The sequence below is a fragment of the Podarcis raffonei genome, chromosome 6 (genome assembly GCF_027172205.1).
Source record: "Podarcis raffonei isolate rPodRaf1 chromosome 6, rPodRaf1.pri, whole genome shotgun sequence".
Classification (NCBI taxonomy): Eukaryota; Metazoa; Chordata; class Lepidosauria; order Squamata; family Lacertidae; genus Podarcis; species Podarcis raffonei.
Window position 1 is genome coordinate 66587138 of NC_070607.1, and position 17953 is coordinate 66605090.

The 17953-nt window shown below is 39.8% G+C and overlaps 1 protein-coding gene across 4 annotated transcripts in view; it reads right to left on the minus strand.

Annotated features, from left to right (window-relative positions):
* The window catches only part of TNNT2 (troponin T2, cardiac type), a 35332-nt gene that overhangs the window by 11958 nt on the left and 5421 nt on the right, over positions 1–17953 (minus strand). For 3 of the 4 annotated variants that reach the window (XM_053393659.1, XM_053393660.1, XM_053393662.1), the window contains exons 2-5: positions 6914–6972; positions 4508–4525; positions 1917–1991; positions 353–382 (exon numbers count right to left, since the gene is read on the minus strand). The gene's annotated coding sequence lies outside the window, so the exon portion shown is untranslated. The remainder of the gene's footprint in view (positions 1–352; positions 383–1916; positions 1992–4507; positions 4526–6913; positions 6973–17953) is intronic. The other variant, XM_053393661.1, reaches the window with a different exon arrangement.

Genomic DNA, 17953 nt, shown 5'->3' on the forward strand with positions numbered 1-17953 from the left:
GAAAATGATGGGGAAATGCTCTCAAAATTGTAACAGTTGCGTGATGGGACATTGTATGACTTCAGTCCCATTTTAACATGCACTTGAGAATTGGTTATTTTATATATCAGCATTAAGATCTGTATATTTACATTTTATCACAATATATGCATTTCCTTCTGGTAATTTCTTTGAGCTGAGATCACTATTGCAAATTTGGTAGAGATGCAAAATCCAAAGGATAACTGCTTCCCCATCTGCACGTTCATCCAGGAAGTGCAGACCAGATCAGTTTACTTTGAATTTTATAGAAACTGAACTCCTCAAGCGTCCCAGCACATATACTGGACCATGGTGCACACTTTTCATTTACCTTCTGGTTCTTTAGCTTGCTCTTCTTGTTCTATTTTAAAAGGAGAGCAAAGAATTTTGATTAGAGATGTACCACGCCAGCGCAGTTGTGTCTAGAATCCCCACACTCCCTGATACATTTATTTCCTCTAAGCTGTGATTACGGCATTCCCAGCATGCTTCATAGTTCATTCACCCATTGCTGGGAGAGTTTACATTGCTGGCATTCTGGTATTTGGTGATCAGAGACAGGGGCGTCCCCTCTTTTGCATTTTTCACAACACCAGAAGCTACAGGACAGATGGTGATGTGATGTCAGTGTTATGAACACCAGAACAGTTGGACTCACCAAAGAAGGTGACTTTAATCAGTAAAATTCTGGGAACAGGTTGGGGGGGGGTAGGTACCAATTTTGGAAAACTTTTCCCAATACATTATGTCCCCTGAAAATATTACAGGTTTCCCTCCCTTTATAGTCAGAGGGGGAAAGCTATCTTTACTATCAGTAAAGAGTGCCAGATGCTTTGTTTCCCTTTCCACAGTGGAAAAAAATATATATTTGTTTATAGGATGTAATGATTGCTGATGTCACCAAAGCATGGGGGGCATCCCCTAAAGCCATGATGTTCCTCCACACAGTTTTTGCTTTTTTAAGGGGAGCGTATCTTGGGGGGGGGGGTCTCTGCAAGTGCAAGGCTGCCCATTTGCCAAACACAGATTATCTTCCTGGGCCATCAACTTTCCTTCACTGCCCATGCTGGTAAAGTATTAAGGAGAATGCAGAGAAACAGGCAGACTTAAGGAGACTTAAGGAGAATGCAGAGAAACAGGCAGATTTATTACTCAAGAAACATACACCACGTACAAGGAACTAACCACTAGGCATGCAGCGGATTTGTCAATTTGCATTCTCTCAATTTTTCATTTTCCTATTCAGTTTTCCACATTTCTGCAGCAATTTGCAGATTTCTTTAAAAATTGCCAGCACATTTTTCCTAATAAGCATATGTTTTTACAATTTTTGCAAGCAATTTCCCCCAATGTAATGAACCAAATTCAACTAGTGCCAAGAGGCTTTCACCCCACTCTTCCAAAAACTGCTCTGGGGAGTCAGAACTCCCCAAACAGTGTACAGTTTGTGCTGACAGAAAGATCTCCTTAGTGCTATGTTGAGTACATTTTTTTGTATGTTAATTTCATGAATATATTCATTTTTATGCACACTTTCTTCTGATATATGCATTTCTGTAAGCACTGTTTGGTTGGAGAAACACAGTGAAAAATTCGGTTAAGTGTGAATTTTGAAGGCTTGTGGTGTTTTGGTTCTCATAGCATTTCAAACAGTGGGGATTGTGTAAGTTCACCTTTACTTGCAAACTGAATTAATTTTATCCCCCATTCTTACTATAATTTTTCTACTTTTACTTTTTTACACTCCCCGCCCCCAAAATGACAAGTGTGCTCTGAGATCACAGCTTAACCAAAACAATGCTGTTGAATTTTTATTCATTGAAGGGTTCTACCTGAAAAAGACCCTCCATCACAATGCTTGTATTGGCCAGAGATGTTTCACCAGAACATCATACCTTCTGCCCTAGGTTCATCTTCATCTTCCTTGACTTCTTCAGCTTGTTCTTGTTCTTGTTCTTCTTGTTCTTGTTCTAAGGAAGAAAACAGCAGGGTGACATCAACAGATCTGAGAATTTTCATTGTTGGTCTACACAAAATTCTGCTTGAGGTAATGAATCCCAGCCATTGGGACATTGGTCAGAGAAGAGGGGTTGGGAAAGAAAGATAGCATATTTCTCGAACATGGCTAAATGACAAGTGATAACTTGGGACTGCCAACTTAAACTGAACACATTGTGGTTCAATTTAATGATGTTCAATGATGTTTCTGGTGTGGGAGGTAGGGTTTGAGATGAACTTCATCGGTCCTCAACATGATACACACCTCAAATGTAGAGGCAGGTTATTAGTCAAGGTCCACACTCCTGGTCCATCGCAATATTATTAAATGCAGAGCAACAAAGAAGAAAGGGCAACCAAAATGGTCAGAGGTTTACAGCACATTCCCCTACAGAGAAAAGCTGAGCATCTGGGGATTTTTAGTTTATAAAACAGATAACTAAAGAGGTGAGATGTGATAGAAGCTTATGAGGTGATGTATGGTGTGAAGAAAGTGGATTGATGGAAGGGTTCTTCCATCATACCAGAACTCAGGGTCACCTTGTAAAATTGGAGAAATGAAACATGTCTTCACACACACCACACAATTTACTTATGGATTTTGATGCCACAGGATATGATGGAATCTCATTTAGATTTTTTGTGACCAGTGTTAGAAGACAGTGGCTCTCAGAAACGTCTCACTTTAAATATCAGATATGGAAATAAATGGTGCAAAAGGAGTCAATCAGAAATTGTACTGCCACCCCCAGAGGCTTCCTTCTGGTACCCAAATCTGAATGACGCTATTATATAAGCACTAGGCATTTGTTTTTTGTATTAAACCAACACGTTGAGGAGAGGAGTAGGAATGAGCCCACTTCCCACTTGTGATTTTAAACATAAGCCATAAACCTGCATAGGCTACATAATATCAATACTACAAACATATATAGATTTTAGACTGCTTTATAATCCTGGCTTCCCCCAAAGAATCCTGGAAACTGTATTTTGGGGAGATGCTGAGAATTCTCTGGGAGAGATCTCTAGCCCCTCCTTCCAAAACTACAATTCCCAGGGCTCTTTCGGAGAAAGGAATTAAATAGTTCTCCAAACTGGTATGGCCTTTGACTGATGCACACAGTACATAAATGCTTATGATTTCCATGCACGATAGGTCAGTAAGTATTCTGCCTGCGTGTCATTGGCAAGCAGCAGCAAAGTGAAATGTAAAGAAATGTTCTACTACCGTCTTCCACCTCTATCCATTCTTCCTCTTCTTAACCAGGGCAAGCAGGGGTGGTGAAAGGGAATAAGTAGAAAAGGTTAGCGAGGGATCACAGAAAGCTGTGGCTTCAAGCTGGAGCATCTATAGACAAAACGGCTGTCTCTCGTTCTGATCTTTGCTTTGCATTTGTGTGCACGCCTAGTTTTCAGATGCCAAGCACTTGTGAAGTCAAACATTTGCCAAGTTCAATAGGATATTAAGGCCTGGAACATTCAGAACACCCACATATCCATGCACACACAGAGGCAGTAATTATGACCTCATACAAAAGCATAGAAGAGGAGGTGTGCTTGTAAAAAATAAACGCAAAGACACATTGATCAGCTTCTAGTGATACTATGCAAGCAGCAGAAAGCTCATTCCAGACTGAGTTTATCAGTGTCAGTCCCGTTGGCAATGAAATACTCTACCCAGGTTCCTAAAATAGTAGATTAAGTTAGCCTGCCCCAAATTGGTGCCCTCCTGATCTGTTGGACTAAAATTCCCATCAGCCACAGCCAATGGGTGAAAGTTGTAGTTCAAAATACCAAGTGAGCACCAAGTTGATGAAGGCTGGATTAAATGTTCATAACACACAATATTAGGCAAATACTCAGCCGTATTCAACCTACACTTTTCTGTGCTTTCTAAATAAAAACAAAAAAACAAAAGGAAGGAAGAAAATAAAATAATATAAAATAAAAGGGATTTTTGGTCTGTCAGCTATAAATAGAAAATTCTTCAAAACATCCTCTCCAAGAAAACACCCAACAATTCCGCTTTCTATGCATCAATATTTTCTTCAATCCTCAAACCCAGATATCGTACGTTCATTTTCTTCTTCACACAAAAATTCTATAAGGAGTTTCCAGTTGAAACAGAACAGTTTTATGATAGGACACTACCAAAGAAACAGAACCTTGTGTGACCAGGAGGTCCCCATAGTGGGAGCCACTTCTAAGTCACTACAGAAAACAAGCTCTCCCCCATATCACCATTTCAGATGATGGTGACATGAGCAAAAGTGCCTTTTCAGACAATGTAGCTATACATCAGTAGCTACACTCGCTACACTGAGACACCTAATAGTTTTTCACATACAGTATATGTAAATAACAAATTTATGATACATATTAAGGTCTCCAATCCCATAATAGTTTTTTTTAATGGCATGGTGTTATGACCCAATAGAACACATCACCTCATCTAACCCTGACTCTTATAGTAACAATGGAAGCCTACCTTCTTCGACGCATTCTTCTGCATCAAGTCGGAAGAGAGGAAAAGAGAGAGCATTATTAGAGCAGCAATGGTGGATTTGGAAAACATGCTTAATCTGACAGTTTTCATTCCTTTACCTTCCTGTTCCCTGTAAAGCAGAAGGGAAAACAGCTAGATTAGAATAATGGCTGGTTTGCAATAATAATAATACTACTAATAATAATAATACTAATAATAATAATAATAAATAGTAAGTGATTTTAGAACAACATGATCCATGGTCTCTGACACATATTCTTTTTGGAAGAATGCACTACAACCAACTTACAATTTATGCCAACCTGTTACAACAGAAACAGCGGAGAAGAGTCATGTCGCACAAAATTTCATGCCGGAATAAATCTGCTAGCTTTAAGATGCTGCAACAAGACACTTCTGTTTGTTCCACAACCAGGGTTTTTGTTTTTTGTTTGCTGAGTGGATTCTGCCCATATGGTGGCAGGAGTTCACATGTATTTCCAAACCCCTGGAATAGATAAGCAGATACCTGGGGCCATCTCACACCCCACCTCATGCAGTTAAAAGCTTGCTGTATTAAGGGACAGTTGGGTACCTTTAAGTGAAGTGACATGCAGATCTAGGGCCAGCTTATTTTTTGGGGAGAGGACTGGAAGGAGCAGGTTGCCTATACGACATGCTTAGGCATGACTTCATGTTGTGCATCAGCTGGAGATGCAGCTCAAATAACTGGAACAGGTGTTGATAAAAATGCCAGAGCAGGAATGTGGCAGGCTGTGAAAGAGCATTTTTCAGTGCTCTCTCTTGGGTTAGTCCTTGCAGTTGGAAAACAAGAAGCTGATGAGTGAGCTATGGGAGTGTAGAAAACTGAGAAAGTCCGTGTGAGTGGGAGTAACGGAATCAAAAAAGGTAGGAAGAATTTCCAAAATTACAGACATAACCAAGTCATAAGCCATCTATACCTCCCAGGCATTTACAGCTGTATGGCTCTTACTGGTTCCTAATTAAGTACTACATTTCTTCTTGTATCCAAAATCTTTAAATCCCAATAGCCTGTCATTCTGTGCTTGGGTCAGGTTTCCTACGTGAAGGTCCCACCCAGATTCTCTTTTAATTTCAGAAGAAGCCTAGTGAGACCCTCACCTCTGAGGTTTGGAATCCCTTCTCAACGCTTCGTTTTCTGATAAAATTTATATACCACTTGCTTGTAACAAACCCTCTAAGTGATTTATGAGAAATACTAAAATTATCAAGAGGGCTGGCCCTAGACATTTGTGGTGCCTGAAGTGAATTAGAAATCGGCACTTCTGCATCTCTACTTTGTTAAGTGTGTGTTTTTATATCCAGTATACCTGAAGGAGTGTCTCCACCTCCATCGTTCAGCCCAGACACTGAGGTCCAGCTCCGAGGGCCTTCCCTCACTGTGAGAAGTGAGGTTACAGGGAACCAGGCAGAGGGCCTTCCTGGTGGTGGTGCCCGCCCTGTGGAATGCCCTCCCATCAGATGTCAAGGAAATAAACAACTATCTGACTTTTAGAAGACATCTGAAGGCAGCCCTGTTTAGGGAAGTTTTTAATGTTTGATGCATTTATCGTGTTTTTAACATTCTATTGGGAGGCGCCCAGAATGGCTGGAGAAACCCAGCCAGATGGGCAGGATATAAATAAATTATTATTATTATTATCATTATTATTATTATTATTATTCCCATGGTGATCTTCACTCCCCCCCCAAAAAAAATTCTGATGCTGATCTTCACTCCCTCCATCATTATTATTATTATTATTATTATTATTATTATTATTATTATTATTATTTTATCTACTGAATTTCTATACCACCCTAGTTCATGAGCACTTTTTTTAAGAAAAAGTGTTCCACAAATGCATAAATGTTAGGTTTATCAATTGCTATTATCTAATGACCTGGAACAAAATATTGCAGTTGCAGTCCTGGTGTTCAAGATTCCAGCCTCTCCATTGCATTCTCCAGCCCCATTTTCCAGTTCTCCTCCCAAGAGTCAGTCAGCATTCCAAAAACACTGAGCATGCTCAGTTCTTATTGGCCTCTTTTGGGGGTTTGCCCCTTCAGAGCTTTTTCCTAAAGAATGGTTTCCCCAAGTGCAACCTCTTTCTTGTATGTAGATAGTGGCATTTTAGCTCTTTACAAAGCAGCACTCACTACCTAAACATCAGAGGGAAAGATAAATAAAATAAATAAAATATTTGCTATGGATCAGCTAATCATTCAGAATGATTTCATGTTGTGATTTCTCTCCCCTCTGGATCAGTTTGTAGAAATATAGGAATGGCATATCTGAATGACCACACAGCCACATAAATCAATGTGAGTGACAGAAAAGCAAGACACATTTCTGCATATAGATGGGAAAGGAAAACATTGAAGAACCTAGTACTTACTCTTCATATTCCTCAATGATCTCTTCGGTGTCTGACATTTTCAGTTACCTGTAATTTAATAAAGAAAAAGAAGCAGTGATACTTAAATAGGAATCACAGGCAGCTATTTTAAATAGCTATGATGCTCTTGGAGAACCAGCTGAAGGTGTGTCCTTTTACAATACTGATACTATCCAAGTGAGTTCCATTGCAACTTGCACCAGGATTGCTGTCTAGGGTTGTCATATTTTTTTAAAAAAAACCAACAACTAGGATGCCCTCAGCTTTTTCTTTTTGCTTTTTCTTTTTCTTTTAGAAAATCCCATAATTGTTAAACTTTTTCCCCCTTGGAAATCCCATGGAAAATCCAGACATTACGTACGGTATTTCACCCACATTCCCATGGTGCGCGCGCGCGCACACACACACACACACACACACACACATATATTGCAGTGTTTGCTGAAATTAGCAACACAGATTTAGTACAGATCTAGAGGTCTGAGGAATGCAGGAAACTCTCTTCTGCTGAGTCATAGCATTGGTCCATCTAGCTCATCAAACTCAGCATTACCTACACAGACTGGCAGTGACTCACCAGGGCTTCGGGCAGAAATCTTTCCCAGCCGTATCTGAAGATGCCAGGGCTTGAAGCTGGGGCCTTCTGCATGCAAAACATGTCACTGAGCTATGGCCCTTCCCTTCACTTCAGTGTGGTAATACATACCCTTCCACATTTGGCAGATAAAAATTGCTGCGCACGAGGCAATACCTTATTGTACCACATTATGCTCCTACGTGGTCTATTTACATCAGGGTTTCCCAAAGAAGTCAGTACCGACCCTCTGGGGATGAAGGGACTGTCCAGGGGATAAATAAAGATCTAAGGGTTGGAAAGAACCATTGGGTGGGAAAGAAGTTTACAAATTTAATTAGGACTTAGGGATTTCAAAAATCAAGGGGAACAGCATGGACATGGATAGAGTGTGCCTCCCTTGTCAATGAAGAGCCTCTGTATTTATTACAATGATTCCACGATGCAACAGTATTCTCAGACCATGTAGTTTTATTGTCATTATTGTTTTCACTTGCTTTACCTCCTTATTTTTTTACATTTCATCATCAACATCATCATTTTATTTGTATACTGCCTTTCCACAGTTAAAAACAATGATCAAGGTGGCTTACAACATGACAAGATTTACATAATTACAGAAGTCATAAACAATGAATAATGGAAAACTATTTCCACATAAATCTAAAATCTAAAACTAAGAATACATTATTAATATCACACTTTAAAATGACATAGGTAAAAAATAACAGCATTTTTAAAAACAAAAAAACCCCATCATCATGGTGATGGGTGATTAATCAATGTTTACTATATATTGATATTTCTTTACTTTATTTCATTTAATAAATAGGGAGTTATCTTGGGGGCTTAGGGGGTTGATGCTGCTGTTGCTGTTGAATTTTTGTATCTTTATTTTACCTCTTGTGATTTATGTGGAAAATGTTCGGTTTTGGTTGTGTATTTTTTATTTTTCCTTTATTGTTTATGATTCCTTTTGATATGCTGTAGTTATGTGTTTTTTTTAATGTTATAAGCCACCTTGAGCATTGTTTGGACTGTGGAAAGGCAGCATGCAAATCCAATTATGTATGTATGTATGTACATTTCTCAGAATTCAGGTTGAGGGTTGATGACAGCTTTCTAAGCTCATCAAGGGATCAATGAAGTTTGGGAAACCCTGAATCGCAGACACACCTCATTAAGCATTTCTAGAAACCACCTTCATTTAAAGAGCAAGAATGAAAAGACTTAAACCTTGCAAGACATTCTTTTATTTTATTTTAGTAGAACCCCAACATCTGCCAGCTGGAGCTTGGTGCAAAAAACATGCACTTCAAATTTAAAAACTCTGAGCCCAGGAATTTGTTTTGAGTATCAGAAATGAATGGAGTACATAGCTTTTCTACACAAAATTCTACTCCTGGCTACCCCAAACCCACTGCTAAACAACTGAGAGTCAGAAATCCTTGCAATTCCACTGCAGAACACATAGAGGTCTGGGAGTAGTTGCCAAACTACCCTCTGTCCACCCTTGTCTTGTGGGACACACTTTAATATCTAGATATCAGAAGTGTGTATATTTTCAGCATGTCCTGGGGCTGCTTCACGTGACAAAAATTAAAATACCTTTATGTCACATGCATAGCTGACATGATGTAATAATGTGTGACCAGCCCATCCATGGATACAGCCACAGTGATTTGACGGTGATTCATGCAGCCTCAAGAACTTGGAAGAGTGCCACCAGGACCACATACATTGGTACCAGAACAAGGCTTGAGACTTCTGCAAATCATGTCCAAAACGTGTTTCAAGCTGAGCCATCCCAAACTACTGGGCACTTTTTGATTGTAAAATATGCACAGTTTTTTTAAAAAAAAATCAAAATCTAATTACTCCACAAAATAAAGGCAAAAACAAATGACCCAGTCTTAATTATTTCCATTTTGTATGCCTTTCTTCATCATGTCTACTATCCCCAGACTCCTTTCATGCTATCTTTGTGCAGCAATGAGGACTGGGAGTCTTTCAATTCACAGTTAGTTAGTTAGAAAGAGAAAGGCCAGAGAGGAGAGAGGAGTGTTGAGTGACATGAGCTAGAAGCAAGGAAGCAGACTAGGAGGAGAGAGAGAGAGAGAGAGAGAGAGAGAGAGAGAGAGAGAGAGAGAGAGAGAGATGCCTGATTGATTTTTGGTTGAATCCAAGACTGTGGCTATAGGAGAAGAAACACTATGGGGTGTTAATGCTGTGATCCCCTCCATCGTATATCATAAGGGCACCACAATTTCCACTGTATCTCATTTCAAAGGAAACACAAACTCTGGGTAAGCACCTGGAACCAATGGTATCTCGCATTGCTCAGAGTTTGGAGTGGTGTGCAGCAATATTTAACACCTTTCATTGAGTGACTGGTGCAATGCCTATATAAGGAATCCAGAAACCAGGAAAGAAGACTTAATTTTGTCTTAGGTGACCGTTTATGAAATGCTTCTGTTGATGTGGAAGGAAGGAAGGAAGGAAGGAAGGAAGGAAGGAAGGAAGGAAGGAAATTTTCAGCATTCTCACATGAGCTTGAAGGCTGTAAAAGCTTCTTGGACCTCAAGTGAGATATAGTTGAACTAGAAAAGTGGTTGGTTTTTGTTCACTTCTGGTGTACTCTGTACATAGAAATTACAACATGACTTATCTTTGGAGATGAAAAGTTACTGACAAAGCGTGTTCTCATTCATGGAGAGCATGCGTTGCAGTGGCGGCTGACAGGCTACCCCTCTGTTGCTGGGCGGGATTGTCTAGATGGCCATAGGCAGTGATTGGGCTGTTGCTGGGGTAAATTTGATGTTGCCAATTTTGTGGGTTGGACCAAAGGTATTATATTCAGGGCATGCAGCATTGAGCTTTCTCTTTTGCTGCGTCCACCAGATCACCCGCCCACCCTACCTAATTTTAGGGCTTGTGCGTTGACCTTGCTATGCCTGTCATGGGGTCGCCTGCCGTTGGGGCAGGGGCCTGGTAGGAATTTTGTCCATTTGGCTGATTGGCTGGTGCCATTTGGTTTTTGCCTACTGCATAGCAAATCGTCACAACTTTTAAGGTTGCAGTTAGGCATTAGTTAAAAATTTGGTTGGTGGAGGAGTAAGGATTGGCTGTGCCTGCCCCTCCAATGCTGCTGCTGCAAGGGAATTCTGTTAAAGAATTCAGGGGCTTGCCATGCTTTCGTCCAAATCCCTGGTTTGGGGCTTGGGCCATGCAAGCCCCTGGGAGCTTGCGGGGAGAGGTGAGGGCCTGGGGCTCAGCTCCATTTTCTCCCCAATATTGTTTTCCCTTACTGGCTTTCACGGGAATCCGGAAGTCAGTTTTGTCCCTGGGCAAGGACAGATAGTCGTAACCAATGCCTAAGCAACCACTCACATTTATGTATTTTAATGAAGTTGTGGCCAAAATTATGCCAAAAACCTTAAACAAAAATTCTGTGTGAATTGTGTTTTATTTGAGGGGTGGCCTGGGGACCTCGACACGCAAGAAGTGGAATGATTAAGCTTTCAGGAAAACAGCAGCGCCATCTATGCCTACAAGACACAGTTTCTTGCTGGAAGCTGTTCCCTCTTGGCTCAGATTTGGAAATGTTGACTTGCTGATATACTACAACAGTGGAGCCTCCATTCTCTTCCATGGCTCTGTTGCTTAGCAACAAAGTTCTCCTAAAATAGGTGGCAAGAGATTAGCAACAGCATCACCCAACACTGATAACCAAGAGCAAGCCCGATGTGAGATAGAGCAGGGTACACAGTGTTGAGAATTAGGCCTGTTTCAAGGAAGTAAGAGATATGTGGAGAGTGTCACAAAGATAAGGAAATAAAAAAAATATCTGGAGTGGAAGGTTCTGAGGTTATCCCCTTTTCTGCTGTTCCCTTTTATGAAGGGTAAATTCATTTGCTCTTTTCTTCCTTACACATCTTCAAAGGGGAAAGTGATAGGGATAATTTCGTAGCTATATAGCTTAGCAGAATCCATTTATCTGTCTTTTCTTTCTTTCTTTTTTTCTTTTTCAGTTGTGTTTTTCTCTATATCAAGGAACCCAAACGAGTTACAGGTTGGTGTTTAGTTTTTTAAAAAACAAGGACCTTAAACTAAAAGCGATAACCTCAGTTCCTGACCTAACAGATATTCTTTAGGCAATCTCCAAGGATGTTATTAAGGCTTCCAACCACATCTCCTGTACTCCACCTTTAGAAAATGGCAAATACAGAAAGCAGAGGGCGGGGAGAGGGTTTAAATATCTATAAGCCAAATCAGCTAGGTAAGGCCACAGTCTAACCCAAGTTAAGCACTTTTCAGCCCCACTGGTTTCGGTGGGAGAGATTTAAGCTTGTACTTAACTGTCTAGCCCAGAGAGCACATCAGTGGCGTAGCGTGGGTTGTCAGCACCCGGGGCAAGGCAAGTAATTTGCACCCCCTAACCCGTGGATTTGTGCCCCTAACCCGTGGATTTGCACCCCTAACCCTAACCCCCAGATGTTGCGCCCGGTGCGGCCAGCCCCCCCTGCACCCCCCACACTACGCCACTGGAGCACATATCTTTGCTTGGGCCATGTCCTTTGGGTTTACTTTTGATAGAACTGAGAAGCAAGGTCATAACAGGTGGGGGACTTGTTCAACTCTCCTTTTAATATCTGTTTTAAAATAATGTTTCTAGTCCTTTTGAATGCAGAGAAAAGGCAGTAAATAGTGTAGCCATCCTTAGTATTTTTTCTCATATGTGTTTCATATTACATTAGCAATCTGGAGAGCAGCAACAGCTCAGAAACAATTTTACAAGGACAGGAAGAACACCACAAACAGAATAATTGTCACACACAGGAGGAATAAGGATATACTTTGAATGGTTCACCTATAGATTTATAAATCATTAATGTGTCAAGATGAATGGATGTTGTTAATATTGCAGTTGTTGTATAAGGGATTGTTATTTTGAATGGAGGGTCATTGAGATGAATAAGATTTTGGAATGCAGAAACAAAGTAAATCATCAAACCATCAATTCTAGCACACAGGAAGCCACCTAAATTATATAAATTGGCATCTGAATGATTGAGCTTAGTAATTGTATTATGATTTGAAGATGGCGACGGAGACAGCAGGCTAGTCAGACTCCTCTGCTTTTAACTAAGCTTTTAAGTAGTTTTTAAGTAGTTTTTAACCACTTCCTGGTTTTAAACTCTCAGTTTTAACGTTTTACTAGCTGTTTTATTACCTCCTCGCTTTGTTTTTAGTTTATTGTTTTATTGTTTTATTGTTTTATTGTTTGACTGGAGAACGGCGGGGCGGAGCAGTGGGTCGAGGGAAGCCACTTTCTACCTCCGAATAGCGATGCCCCAAGCTCGCAGAGAAAGCACCTTGCTCTCAAGTTAAAGAAATCTGGAGCATAAAGTGAAGTCTCGGAGCAACAAGGAGAACCCGGAGAGAAAAATTTCGTGGAGTTCAGCTGACAGCCAAAATCAGCACAGACGCAAAGCTATATGCAGAGCGGAAAAAGGAAAGTGAGTTGCCCTAGCGGCCATTGTTTCTTTCCCCCTACTAACTTTTTTTAAAAAAGTAACTTTTTAAGAAGATACACTGAGTGTTTTATCATTGTTTTAAGTGATAAGGAAGGCTAATAGCTGAAGGAAACCTGCTGTGAACTTTTAATGCAGCTGAGCATTGTAGCGTGTTTATTACAACAATAAAGAAATAATTTACAACTTTAAAGAAACAATGGTGATGACCAGAAGTGGTTGCAAAACCTCAGGCTTTTCTCTGAAGGCTGTAAGACCCACCTTTAAAAGAACCACTCTAAAGAATGCGCAAACAAAAATCACTCGCTTCTACATGAACAAAGCAAAATGTGAAACAAATGAGGAAACGACTGAAATGAGTGAGAAAAAGAACAAGAAGGGAAGAGAAATTCTACTCTCTCCTACCAATCTCTCTTACAGCCATAGTGAAGGACTGGTTATGCAAAGAAAGGAGTGTACTAACAGCAGTGATAAAAGCCTGAATATATTGGAAGCAACACAAAATATCCTCGATACAGCCGATGAGGCATCCCCGAAACTGAAAGCCAAATCCCAAGTTCCCCCCGAACCATCGTTAGATCAAAAAATGGAGGAACTAATGTTAAAACAAATTTCGGAATTGGCCTCAGGAAACAATAAACCTTCGAAAGACTCTTATCCTCATTCCCATGAGACAAATGAAGAGGGTCTCTCAATCATCAAATGGCTGGTGCTCCTTACTGAGGACATTGAATCCATAAAGTCCTACCTGGACATTTGCACAAAAATTCTTACCATCATGGCTGACTCCTGTAAAACTTTCTGGAGAAAACCCGTCGGAATGCCTGCAGAATCAGAAAGTAACCATGGCCTCGCCTCCACCCTCTGTAGGAGTGGCCCATTAAGGAAGGGTAAGAAAGCCTGCAGAGCTAATGCTTGTAAAAGAAGACCCATAGTAGTAAAGAATGTTAAAAAAAGTAAAAACATAAAAAAATTTAAGTCAGTGCATTATAAAAAAATGGTTTTTAAAAAGCTTTTTAACCTACTTGAGAGCACAACAGCCTCTGGGACTAGAGGGAACCTGGTGAAGTCTTTCGCCAAGAAGTCAGTTAAACAGGATTTGCCCCCAAACGTCTGTGCTGATAAAGCTCTGGATTGTCTAAAACCTTCAGCGCATGCTCCACCACCAAGCCCTAAGCAAGATTTATTGCCCCAAGACCCATGGTCCTACGTTTTAACCATAGACAACTCCAAATCCAATAAGGAGAGCATTCCAACAAATAAGAACTGGAAGCTGGTGCTGCTTCAAAACAAGCTTGTTTTTTCAAGCTATCCTAAGCCTCCAGGATTTATAGCACAAGAGGATCGCAAAGTCCATTTACTGAACTTCCTTAAGGCATACATGCCAGGTACTTTGAGTAATCCCTCGGAGTTGGACAAAGTGGAATATCTATATTTTGATGGCTTGCTTGCCAGGGCGGTGGTTACATTCCATGATCGGAGATTGGCAAAACTGATATATAAACACAGAGAACACCTAAAGACAAGTGGTGTAAAAATATCAAGATACTTTAAAAATGAGGCCTCTCCTATCCCACTATTCCCCAGTCCTGAATCCTCGACTGCAGCACCTCATCAAAAGGCTGAATACCACACTTTAATTGATATAAAAGCCAATGAGGACTCGCCTAATCACCATCCAGAGTTACTTACTAATGATCTTCTAAGACCAGACTCTCCTGGGACTTTATATGAGGCGAGCCAAGGTAACGGGTTCGATAGTTTTGAAAATAACTTAATTAACTCCTACTGCGCTCTCCCCCAAGAAACTCAGAACAAAATACTCTATAGACTGAATAACCTTCGTTTTTGTCTGACAAAGCTGACGAAGGACCAACTGGGACCACACAACCAAAACATATCTGATTATGTCCCAGATCAGGCTTCAGGCTTCTATCGTCACGAGCTGGATTTATGGGTCGGGAAACCCTCCGTCACCCCACGTCAATTGGTTGTTGCGGAGATGAATCCATCCTCTCAGATCTTGGAATCGAAACGCCCCTCCTATAACCCAGCTCGCATGCAACCCATCTCAGAGGCAAACCTGGTCACTACATTAGCATGGGATAAAATGAGAGAATTAAATGAGACTGAATTGGGCTCCCCAAATAAAGTCCCGAGCATGGGTGCGCCAGGTTGCAATCTTAGCATTCCACCCTCCTCAAATGTGAGCATACTGAATACATCTTTAAACATCATCGAATTAGCATCTGAACTATCTGAACCCGATGAAAGGGCTAATAGTAAGAATCAGAGGAACTTGGTGTGACATCCGGAATGCACCACGCATACCTCACTAGCACCCTTAAATCAAAGATCTCTCCAAACTCTTTTTATCATGTCCTGGAATGTAGCTGGACTCTCATGTAAATTAGCTGATTCTGATTTTATAAATTTTCTTGAGTCTTATGATATAATACTTCTGCAGGAAACCTGGTCTCTTAAACTTTTAAATATTCCTAATTTTATTACTTATAATTTACCTGCTACTAAAATGTCAACAAAAGGTCGCCCTAAAGCTGGTTTGATCTGTGGTATCAAACAGTCCTCTAACCTTAAAATTAATTATATCAGAAATATTGGACAGTATGCACAACTATTATCATTTTCCATTGTTTACAGGGAAATTCTTCTTTTAAATATATATTTTCCTCCCTTAGAGTTAGAAATTAGACCAGATTATGGTTGGAATATAGTCTCTGAAGAGTTGTATTTAATACGTAGTAAATCCCCAAATATCCCCCTGATTGTAATGGGAGACACCAATGCTCGAATTGGATCAGATAATACAGCTCTCTATAAACACTATGTCTCAAATCTAGCTGAAGACGCCCCTCTTCCATTGAGAATAGGGAGGAATTCAAAGGACATCATTATTAATAAAGCGGGAGGAAAACTCTTACAATTGGTTTTAGAATTTAACCTCTCATTTTTGAATGGCTCAATGTGGCCGGATATTCCAGGAAATTTTACCTTCAGCTCCAAAAGGGGTAGGAGCGTAATCGACTATTCTCTAGTTTCCGTTGAAATGTTAAATGAAGTTGCCTCTTTTACAGTTGTACCTCGCTCAGAAAGTGACCACTTCCCAATAGTTTTAGAGATGTACATGAATCCTAGAAATAATGATATTAGTCCTCTTATTAGTATTGATAAGACTATCTATGCCAAAAGAGTTTATATAAGTGATAAAAATAGGGAGGATCTATTAGCAGTATTTGAAAATAACCCAGTTATTCTTGAACCTGTGGCTAACCAAAATTTGATGCCCCTGGAGGATAATGATTGTTATTATAAGACTATCCAGGATTTATTTTCTTCTTTTTTAGACCCTCAGTTCAGCAACAAACCTTCAAATAAGTATAACTGGTTTGATAAAGATTGCATTAACTATAAGAAAAAACTTAGAACTTGTCTAAAAGAAGCCTATATTACCAACTCTCAAGGTCTCTGGAAGACTTATTTTGAAATGAAAAAAGCTTTTAAGAACATGCTCCTGGAAAAAAAATCAGAGTTCGCACTAGCCAAATGGTCTAAAATTGTTACTGCATTAGAAATTAAAGATACCAAAACTTTTTGGTCACTTCTCTCAATAAAAGATATCACTGATTTCCCTAATATAAGCGATGAGGCTTGGATTTCACATTTTACTGCCGTTTTTTATGATCACCAAGTTTGTAAAAAGGAAAATTTTAAATTTTCTCTGGCAAAAACCACACAATTTCAAATTACTGTTGAGGAGATGAAAAGGATAATCTTTTCGTTTAAGCAAGGGAAATCACCTGGTATGGATGGCATTCCAATAGACCTGTTGAGATTAGATGTAGAATGGTGGGCCAATAAACTTGTACCGCTTTTTAATTCTATCTATCACTCAGCTCTTGTACCTAAGTCGTGGAACAACTCAATAGTGGTACCAATCTTTAAAAAAGGTGATAGGAATTGCCAAGAGAACTACAGGCCTATAAGTTTGTTACCATGCATAAGTAAAATCTATGCCAAATCTCTGCTTATTAAATTGGAAGAATGGATGCTGACAAAAGGTCTACCTGGTAAAGAGCAGGCTGGTTTTAAGGCAGGCTCGTCAACTCTTGACCAGTGTCTAGTGTTAAGTCATCTTGTGGATAAATATGTCATGAGAAATAAACGAAAACTCTTTGTGGCATTTGTGGATTTAAAAAGTGCCTTTGATTCGGTCGACCGCAATAAACTATGGACTAAACTAGAACACCTTGGTATCGACCCATATCTACTTACACTGATTCAAAGTTTACATTCTAATAACCAAATATATGTTAAAGTATCAAAAGATGGTAGACTTGCAGGTCCTATTCTGAATAATCGAGGAGTTAGGCAAGGCTGTATCTTGGCCCCTACCCTATTTAATTTATCTCTATCTGACCTACCATTATTTCTTCAAAACGCAACCACTCATACGCCTTATTTAAACAATAGCCCACTCTTTTTATTACTTTATGCAGATGATGCTGTAATTATTTCACTCTCTGTTTTGGGTTTAAAAAAATTATTTAAGAGTTTCTCAAACTACTGCTCTCTCAATAATCTCAAAATTAATTATGATAAGACAAAGATCATGCAATTCAGAAAGAGAGGGAACCCAAAAGGCTGTATAATTAATGGACATCTAATACAGGAAGTTAAGCACTTCAATTATCTGGGAATCACATTCAAAAATAATATGAATTGGAATGCACATATATGTGCTGCAATAGCTAAGGCCAAAGTGACAGCCCACCATATTAAATCCTATTTTTTTTCTCCAGTAGGAAACAGATTTATTCCAGCTGTATTGCAAGTGATTGACATGAAACTCTGTGCCCAACTTCTATACGGCACACCAGTGTGGATTTCAGGTGACCTCAAG